This window comes from Alexandromys fortis, unplaced genomic scaffold (assembly GCF_014885135.2).
Source record: "Alexandromys fortis isolate MF-2015 unplaced genomic scaffold, M_Fortis_MF-2015_v1.1 scaffold_36, whole genome shotgun sequence".
Lineage (NCBI taxonomy): Eukaryota > Metazoa > Chordata > Mammalia > Rodentia > Cricetidae > Alexandromys > Alexandromys fortis.
Window position 1 is genome coordinate 3678626 of NW_026067915.1, and position 9744 is coordinate 3688369.

Sequence of the window (9744 nt, forward strand, 5' to 3'; positions counted from 1 at the left end):
ATCCTTTCGTTCCTTCCCCTTTTCATCTTGTTCACCCATCTATCTGACTGTTGATATTTTCCACTCTATTGCCAAAGAATAGGGCTATAGGATTCCAAGCCAGTAATGGCTTTCTCTTAAAGTTTTCAAGCCATTATTTCACTATGAAACCAATGTTCTCTATGTGGAGACATTAGTTCCCACATCTCTGTGTCTAGCTCTCTTGCCTGCAGCATCGCTGCTGTCCTGGTGATATATCCCTCATCATCTTCCCAAGGATTCTCTTTGCCTCTCTTTTTTCCTGAGATCCATGTGCCGTGTGTCCTGAATTAGTCTGGCCATTCCACATCTTTTAGATTATTTTGGTAAATACTCACGGACTCTACTATAAGTCTCTCTCTCTCTCTCTCTCTCTCTCTCTCTCTCTCTCTCTCTCTCTCTCTCTCTCGTTTTTCAAGACAGGGTTTCTCTGTGTAGCCTTGTCTGTCCTGGAACTCACTCTGTCACTCTGTAAACCAGGCTAGCCTTGAACTCAGAGATCCCAGGGTCTCTGTCCCCTGAGTGCTGGGATTATCTCTGCTCCCTTCTTCCATGCTCTTTTTGTTTCCATGTTGCTTTCTAGGAAATTCCTTTAACTTTATGTCTCAACTTTAATATTGCCTTTTTAGTCTCTTTTGTCATGCTTTGCTAAGAATGCTTTTTGCTCATTAGAAATTTGTTCTTTCATGGGCTTTGTATTATCCCTAATTTCTCCAGGAATTAGTAACTGTGTGTTACGTACTTTCTACCTTGTCTTTTATAGACTCTTTTCTATTTACTCTGGTGTCTGCCTTTTATGTTGAAGAACTTCCTCAGTTGTGTGGTGATCCTTAGTTTCCCTTTCATGTTTAGGGGTATAGCGCTAAAAATCTGATGACCTTTGATTGCTGACCTTCACCTAAAGTAATCCGAGTACAAAAACACCATATGCCAGTATCTATAAGTATTTTCTCTTAGATCAGATTTTCTGGGGAAAAGTTCCCTTCCAGTTTCCTGAGAATGAAGTGTGCAAGTTGGAGGGACGAGCAGGGTCTTCCTATTGGATACATTAATTCCACTTAACCACGCCATATCAGCGGTCAGTGGTTCCTGTTGTCAGTCTATAGACCTATTTTACCCCTTGCAGAACACCATCTTCAAACCAAGGAGACTGTGTATCTATGTTTTTCCTTGAGACAATCTATCCTCCCATCCGCAGTTCTTGCATTCTGTTTTTAGAGATACCTGCAGCCTCTAATTCCTGATGTTAGCTGATTTAGCCACTATTACTCATCTGCCCTTAGCTTTCAAAATGTAGCCAGCTGTTGCTCTCTCTGTTCCCATTTCTCTTTTCATCTGGGTTTGTGGGCTTAAGAAAAATACACTTTCTGCTATTTCAAAAAGGTTTTGTGGAGATTGCTGAGATAAACGCTGTGTTTAATTTACCACCATTTGCTTTTAAAAAATGATTTAAATTTTTTGTTCTTTATTTTGGCGCGTGTGTGTTTGTGCATATTACATGTGTGCACATGTGGAGGCCAGATGAGAGTATCAGGTGTTTTCTTCTGTTGTTCTCCACCTTCTATTCTCAGAGTCTCTGGCTAAACCTGGAGCTTGAAGCTCAGTGGGTAAGGGCACTTGCCCTCAATGGACACTGGAGTTTAATACCTGGAATCCACGTGGTGGAAGGAGAGAACCAGTTTCTGCAATTTTTTCCTGAAACCTTAGCTTGTGTGCTGTGGTATGCTCACGTGCTTGTTCATGTGTGTGCTGTTGTGAACCAGACTAGACAAAAATACCTCTTGCCAGGGTAAGGGCGTGAGGTTTTGAAATATAAGTAAAGAATATGAAGATGCATGGAAAATAATAAGAACAGAAACCATAGAAAGTATCGGGAGGGCATTCCTGTGAATATTGAAATTGCCCGTGTTTATTTTTCCATATGCTTTTATACCCAATACAAATGGGGGGGGGAGGGAATGTAACAAAGATTTTATTAACATGATACATAGGACAACTCGAGCAGTTAAGCACTTTAACACTTCGAGACATCAAATCATCAGCATTTTGTTGTTTAGGCTGTGAAGCTGCTCTAGACCACATATCCTGAAGACAGCCGCTCCCCAGGTGACCTCACAGTTACGAAAGAAGGAGCAGAAGTACATTTACATATCCTGCCCACCTGTCAGGATTGAATGGACCTACTTGTATGGGCTAGCTTAATGTCAAAAAATTAAGTAATCACCTCCTGAGTTGGGACACACAACTACTGCTTGTCAGCCACTTTGAGCAACCTCCAATCAAAGTGGAAATGACTCACATTTTTGGGTTTCCACAGTGTATGCCATATATGTACACACACACACACACACACACACACGCACACACACACACCAACACACACCAAACTGAAAAGGAATTGTGGCGCTTACCAACTGACCAGGCTGGCTTAGCCAGTAAGCTTCAGGGATGCTCCTGGATCACCCCCCCCCCCCCCCCCCCCCCCCCCCCCCCCCCCCCCCCCCCCCCCCCCCCCCCCCCCCCCCCCCCCCCCCCCGCTGCTAGGCTTGTCTGTGCCTGCCGCTGTGTTCATGATATTTGCCTTTGGTTTGTTGCTTGTTTTTGCGTAAAGCAAAAGGGGTCTCAATCTTTTTGGTCCCCTCTGATCTAATCTGGGAACTATCCAGACTAGATGGGCTGATGCGCCATGTTCAATATCCTCTGCACCCTTCCATTTCTCTCCACTGCTCAGGTCCTGCACACAACAGCCCCAGTCCCATAGGTCATCCGCTTTGCCACCAGACTGCTTAACGCACAGGTTGGTGTCACCTCAGAGGCTTCCCTTACCAGTTCCAGCTTCAGCTTCACTTTCTCTCTCTCTCTTTTTTTTTTATTTTTATTTTTTTTAATTTTTCGAGACAGGGTTTCTCTGTAGCTTTGGAGCCTGTCCTGGAACTAGCTCTAGTAGACCAGGCTGGCCTCGAACTCACAGAGATCCACCTGCTTCTGCCTCCCGAGTCCAGCTGCATTTTAAGTGTGAACAGATATCGACATCTGCACCATCCAGGCCTCCCTACCCACAGGCTGGTCCGTCTATAATAGGCTCTTTCTGCTCTATCCGGAGTGTCTGGGGTGTCTCTCAGGCCCAGGCTATCTGTGTCTTTGGGAAACTGCCCTGTTTCCTCTTGTGCTTTGTGTCTTTGACCTCTTTAGCACATTCCTTTCAGCTTTGAAGCAGCTTAAAAATTTCCATTTTCTGTGTGTGTGCACGTGTGCACGTGCACATGCGTGCGTGTGTGTGCGTGTGTGTGTGTGTGTCTGTGTGTGTGTGTATGGTGATAGAGATGAAACCCAGGGCCTGCCACATACTGGGCAAGCACTCTACCACTGAGCCATATCTCCAGCCCTAGTTTTTATTTTGTTTTATTTATTGATTTTTAAGGAAGCCCTCTAAATCCTTATTGAGCCAAGCAGGGGTGGCACACACCTTTAATCCTAGCACTTGGGGAAGCAGCAGCAGAATCTCTGAGTTCAATGCCAACCTGGTCTACAGAGGGAGTTTTAGGGCAACCAAGGATACATAGAGAAACCCTGTATAGAAAAACAAAAACAAACAAACAAAAAATCCTTATTGAGATATTACTCTGCCTGCCTCCTTCTCCTTCCCTCCCCCTCCTTACTATTATTACATCTTAAAATTGTCTTCTGCATTTACCTTCTTGCCTTCCTTGCCCCTCCTTCTGTTGTGACCTTTACCTGCCAGTCTTTGTTTTTTTAAATATTTACTTATTATGTATACAATATTCTGTCTGTGTGTATGCCTGCAGGCCAGAAGAGGGCATTACAGATGGCCATGAGCCACCATGTGGTTGCTGGGAATTGAACTCAGGACCTTTGGAAGAGCAGGCAATGCTCTTAACCTCTGAGCCATCTCTCCAGCCCTACCTGCCAGTCTTCCTCAACACCCTCTGACCGGTGTGTGCCCCATCTGCCTCGTTCCTCCCAGAAGCACTTCACACACCCCACCTTCTTGTGCCAGACCCCACAACTTCCCATCTGCATTTCTCAAGCCTCTGGTCCCTCCCTTACTGTAGTTTCTTTGGAACATTATAGCCTCAGTGCTCATCTGGGCCCTCTTTTCCTTTGGCTCCGTATAGTTTTCCTAACGGGTCTCATCCTGACCCCATGGCCTCTCTACCACTCCTGCACATATGACCGGATCTCTTGCCCAGGCTTTTCTTCTGAATTCAGGTCTGCCTTTTCATCTGTGACTGATGGATTCCCACTAGGACACGCCACAGGATATTCAAGTTCAGTGTGTACCCAACTGGACTCATGATTTCAGTACTTAAATTTGTAATGATATGCTTTTGCTATCTCTGAAAACTGGGAAAAGTTACTGTATTCCTGTCTGGGAAACTGGATGATGATATATTCCTTATGGAATTAAATGGTACCATTTTATCTCATGATGTATGCTGCTATGGCCTGAAAAATTCATGTGCTGGGACTTTAACCCCCATGTGACAATATTAGGAAGTGGAGCCTAATGGATCTTAGGTATTTAGGTCATAGGGACAGCACCCCGTGGATAGAGTAACTCTGTTATCACAGGAATGAGTCCATTCCATATGGAAGGGTATCGGGATCCCTTCTCTCTCTCTCTCTCTCTCTCTCTCTCTCTCTCTCTCTCTCTCTCTCTCTCTCTCTCTCTCTTTCTTTATTCAGAGGATATAAGAGAGAGCCCCTTCTAGATGCTTCTTGCTTTTGGACTTCCCATGCCCCAGGACCAGGAGTAAGTAAGTTTCTGTTCATTATAAATTTCCAAGTCCAAAATAAAACATATAGTTATAGATGGATGAGGTGGGGGGGGGGATGTAGGAAAGACCTTGCTAGCAGGGGGCGGGGTCCCCCGAGGATATTTTTTACTGATAAAGATTGTGTGCGTGCTCCCAACCGCCCCTTCTGCTTTCCTGTTCTCTGCAGGAACCTGTGGTTCTGTAAGTCTATTTCCCCATTAAAGCTGTATATATTTATTACAATCCGTCTGCATTCATTTACGCCGCTACATGGGGTAGGAAGGACTGGGATAGGAGGGTCAAGCAGGGAGGGGGGATGGACGACGAGGGAGACTAGGGAGGGAATACAGGAAGAAACAACTAAAATTAAGGTCATTTGAGGGGTAGTATGGAAGCTTCCTAAAATATAGACATATATGAAGGTGATCTATATGAAATTGCCAAATAACAAGAGAGACAAAGCCCCAACTCTCTATCTTGTCACCAAATGAAGCTTCCAGTACCAGGAATGGGTTACAACTAATTGAGTTTTTGTTTCTTTGTTTGTTTTGATGGTGTTGTTTTAGAGGCAGGGTTTCTCTGTAGCCTTGGCTTCCTAGAACTCACTCTGTAGACCAGGCTGGCCTTGAACTCACTGATAGCCACCTGCCTCTACCTCCAGAGTGCTGGGATTAAAAGTGTGTGTCACCATCACCTGTCATACATATAATTAATTGAGTTATTGACCAAAGAGGTCCCATGGGAAACCCCAAACAACCCTGGATGTTGCCAAAGCCATAGGTCACTCTCCACAAACCTACAGCAAGGCCCTATTGCCGAAGACAACACCTACAAAACTCATTGAACACAGTGAAATTGAGCTGGTGCCTAACTTGATCCTTCACTCTTACAGAATAAAGTTCTTGGTACCAGAAAGCATTCTGCATGCTACCAGGGGAGCAATGTAAATACAGACCCAGCTATGAACCCTTTGATCTACAAGGGTGTCCTGCCTACAAGATGTGTCAGAGCGATAATCTGACTTAAGGCCCATGCCACGAAACGGAACCCATACTTAATGCTTTTTGGGTGACCAAGAACCTGAGACAAGATAGCCTGGGGACGTAGCTTAAAACAAAAAAATGCTACTGTATAGTACAGGAACATAGCAACAAAATGACTCCCGATGACATTCTGCTATACTCATAGATCAATGTCATCATTAGAAAAGCTTCCTCCTGCGGCAGATAGGAACAAATACAGAGACCCACAGGCCGACAATATGCAAAGATTGAAAGACCTTGGAAAACTCACCCCAAATGGGATGTCTCCATTAAATCCCTCCCCTCAGTGTTCAGGGAACTCTGAGGAAGAGGGGGCCGAAAGAGTGCAAGAGCCAGAGGGGACAAGAATGCCAAGAAAACAAGGCCTTCTAAAGATAACAGACCAGGGCACATCAATTCACTGAGCCAGGCAGCATGAGCAGCGCCTGCACAGGTCTGCTCCAGATGGTGTCCTAGAGCCACCTAGGGGTGGCTCCAGACACCTGCCACCACCCCTAAACCAGAGGTGTCTCCAATTGATGATCACTTGCAAATGAAAAGTTACTTTTCTCCAAAGGAGTTCTCACTGGGGTAACAAGCAACTCTTTCTTTTCAATAAAAGAAAAAAGAAAAGCCAGGAAGTTGTGGCACACTTCTTTCATCCTAGCACTCAGGAGGCAGAGGCAGGCAGATCTCTGTGAGTTCCAGGACAGCCTGGTTTACAGAGTTCCAGGATAGGCTCCAAAGCTACAGAGAAACCCTGTCTCAAAACAAACAAACAAACAGACAACAACAACAACAAATTCCAGCCTATGTACTATTCTGTTAGAGCAACACAGCATGGACTAGGGTCCACATCAAGTTCTCAGCAAGTGCCTGACACACTGTCCACGCTCAGTGAGTGCTTCCATTAGTAGTGGTAGTAAGAGTTGCAGAGGGGAGGAGCCTGGTATTAATATGACCATCACCCTTGTCCCCATAGCCTGGCACTGTGCCAGCTATCCCCAGTTCAACACTTAGGGTTCATCCTTAGCCTCTCTGCCTATCAGTGTTTGTCCCCTACACCCTCAGCATTAACCTGCCATCAAGGCTCTGGGTCCCATTCTACAGCCAGACCTCATTTTCCTCCTCCACTGTCCTCCCAACCCCCTCCTAGTCTTCACCCAGAGCTAGTCTACTGGCAAAGCCATGCCATCTGGTCGCTGGCCTCTTGATGTGGGAGTAATTCCTTTCTAATCTGCTGCTTTCATTGGTTAGTTAATAAAGAAACTGCCTCGGCCCATTTGATAGGCCAACCCTTAGGTGGGTGGAGTAAACAGAACAGGATGCTGGGAGAAAGAAAGCTGAGTCAGTGAGTGGCCATGATTCTCCCACTCCAGACAGACGCAGGTTAAGATCTTCCCTGGTAAGCCACCTAGTGGGCTACACAGATTATTAGAAATGGGTTAGATCAATATGTAAGAGGTTGGAACTATTGGGCCAGGCAGTGTTTAAAAGAATACAGTTTCTGTGTAATTATTTTGGGGCATAAGCCATGCGGGTAGCCGGGTGCTGGGGACGCAGCTCCACCGCTCCCTCAACAGCCTCTGGTCCCACCATGTTCCACTCAGTGCATCTTCTAAATCTCTGCTGCACTATTCCATCCAACGAGCTTGTCTCGTGGTGTCACAGCGCTCCTAGGCATGTTTCCATAGGAATTAAAATTGCAGTGGAGACGAGGAAAGCTAACATTTAAAGTCCTAACGGACCACGGCTGCATCTTCCCCCGAGGCAGGCATTCCTCTTCAGCACAAGGCTCTTTGTTCGGCAAAACATCTGGTGGACACAGAAGGTGAACAGTTGTGGGTCTAAAACAAAGAGGGCCAAGCTTTTCTGCAGAAGAAACAGATAGGGGGTGTAGGTCCTGGAGGGCATCTAGAAAGAGAAAAATGTAGAGGAAAGCCTTGGAGGGGAAAACATCACCTCGTTATCTCAGGGGGACGCTGGAGGAAAATTAGGCTGGGCTGGGAGTGGGGAATCTCGCATAAATAGCACAAATGTCTAGTATGATCTTCCAAGACTCAGACTGTCTTACACTACTCTAAAGCACCTGACCCTATGCTCATAAACTTACATCTTAATGAAGCTTATTATACAAACAGTGCCCTGTATGGAAGAAGGGAACTCTATTATCCAAAGTTCTTGAGAGTCACAGAATTTATGAACTGAATCTATCTATCTATCTATCTATCTATCTATCTATCTATCTATCTATCTATCTATCTATAGATTTATATATAGCATATATATGTAGATAGATAGGTACAGATCCATATAGATATATAATTTATTGGAATGATTTATAGTCTGCAGTCTAGCTAAGCTAACAATGACTGGCTGTGAACAGAAAGTCCAAGAATCTAGTAGTAGTTGCTCAGTCCCACTAGGTTGCATGTCTCGGCTGGCCTTCTGTATATGCCGGAATCCTGAAGAAGTAGACCCCAATGTCAGTGAAGTAATGAATATACTAGCAAGGCGAGGGCAAGCAGGAAAAGAGCAAATGCTTCCTTCTTTTATGTCCTTATACAGATTTCCAGCAGAAGGTATGGCCCACACTAAAGGTATGTCTTTCCACCTCAAGACTGGTATTAAAAGTGTGTGTCTTCCAGCCTTTCGATCTAGATCAAAGGTGCATCTCCCCCTACCTCAAAAGTCTGAACTAGAAGTGGATTCACCCACTTTAAACGAGGCAGAAAATCTCTCACAGGTGTGCTCTCCATATCTGGATTATAGTCCATTCCAGATATAACCAAATTGATGACCAAGAGCGACTGTGCTCTGTTTGGCTCTGCTGAGAGCAGGGATGGAGACCTGAGGTGGGAAAGGGTCCCTGTGCTTCTGAGAATGGATGGAACTGATACACGCTTACTAGAGGACCAGAGCGGTGAGGAGGAGCAAGCCTGATGTAAGCAAATGCATGCTATTTAAATCACACGCTATTTAAATTCCATGGCGCCTTCAGTTTGCTTTTTAGGGCATCCTTACTACGGCAATGTTGCTATGGTGATAATAGCAGCTATGTTCCTTTGAGACCAGGCAATAGACTGAGATTTGTAAGCACAATCTCACGTCACCTTCTCCTGGGCCCCACTGTGGAGCCAGCATTATCAACTCCACTAACAAGGGCTTGTAATGTGCCTAGAGTCGTAGATCTGGGAGAGTGTAGGTGTTGGGGTCTGGTCAGCTCTGTCAGGTCATGAAGGATCTCTCTGCTTGCCTGTCAGTGCTCTGCCTTTATTCTTGGATGAACACTCAGCTCCAGTTTTTAAACTGCTCCAGCCACAGCTCTGAACAAAACTACCAGACCTATCAATTCACTTCACAAACAGAAAGCGATTTCTCCGAGGAAGAGCAGGAGGCCACACTGACTTGGACAAAGTTCCTTTTATTCTAAGTCTAGTGTTCCTTCTACTGCACCAGAGTCCCAGGCTGAGCCTGCAGAACTGGCAGGGCCAACAGGTGTGCCATGGGAGAAGTGTCCTGCAGCAAAAGAAGCATGAAATGATTGCAGTAAATGAAGCTTAACATACTTCTCAGAATCTTCCATGCGATTCTCTCAAAGCAAGCACTGGGCGGCTATGTTTGCTGGAGCATCTATGAACCTCATATGAAGCTAGGATAGCATGGAATAGTTTGAGAACTCCAGCTTTCCATGCAGAAGAATGCTTGATATGAGGAAATAAGGGCATTGCAAGAAGTAAACTGACCCTCCAAGAGATTGTGCTTCTGTAGGAAGAAGGGAGAAGCTCCAGAGTCCTGGGTGGATATGGAGCTCAGAGACTGGGACCCTTGCAGCACCCAGGCCAACTGCTCAGTGTCCAAAGACAAGCCCCACATAACATCTGAGATCATTCTCTTTGAAGCCACAGGCAACTGGGTATATACCT